We start from the raw sequence: 960 nt of genomic DNA, 5'->3' as shown, positions 1-960 counted from the left end.
AAAACACACTTGGTGAAAAGCTTTTATTACAATGGTCAGAACATCCTGCGTTGACCAGTTTTCTGAACGTTTTTCATGAAATCCTAAGATGGAAACGGCTGGTTGCAAACATTTAGAAACTAAACATCACAATAGTGTTTTTACAACATTGTGGCAGAAAGTTAAAGTCGTTGAGGAAACGCTGGTGTGAGTCATTCACTGACTGACTGATTTCTGGGATCGATTATTTGGTCTGTTTCTGCTTTAATTCATCCAGAATGCTCCAAACCTCAAGAAACAGGTTTATGTTCAAAAACATCAAGAAAGGAAAGTGGTAAGCTGTGCTAAATTAATTCATGTTGTCTTTGATTTGTGCAATAATGGTTTTCCCATCAGCAGTTACCCAGGATGGCCTCTAGGTGTCGCCAAAGGGGTTAACAAGCCGGCCTTAGAGTAGCTAGAACTGCACACGGTTAATTTATTATGGATTTATTTGAACTTTTGCATGAAAAAAGGTGAAGGTCAAAGCTACTCTCTAACCTACGTGGTCCTAAAATGCCAAAAAAATCGCTCATCTATTAACACTGAAGCAAAGCTTTGTTTCTTAAAAAATGTTTTATTAACATATAGAGGCTGGGTTTCATCAAATCTGTCATACTTACCTGTAAACTTGGAAATAAAACATTTTAGATAGAAAAAACCCCACAAAGTTTCAGCTTTCTAAGAATTGCATTTTATTTTGATTTATCTAAAAGTCTTGGTCAACATTTCAGACTTTGATTAATTTAACTGCAGCAGTAGTTGGAGCACCAAATAAGCCAGTGCAATGATTTACTCGTCTGTAAACATGAAGTTGAGTCACAAACCGGAGCACATCACAAAGCTGCAAACACAGCAACTACAGGTGCTGCAAGTGGAAGAAAGTGTCAAACTGGAAACAAACAAAACTCATATAAGACCAGGACTGAGAGAATAACGGAA

Source organism: Poecilia reticulata, linkage group LG23 (genome assembly GCF_000633615.1).
Source record: "Poecilia reticulata strain Guanapo linkage group LG23, Guppy_female_1.0+MT, whole genome shotgun sequence".
Lineage (NCBI taxonomy): Eukaryota > Metazoa > Chordata > Actinopteri > Cyprinodontiformes > Poeciliidae > Poecilia > Poecilia reticulata.
This window is presented reverse-complemented; position numbering follows the sequence as displayed.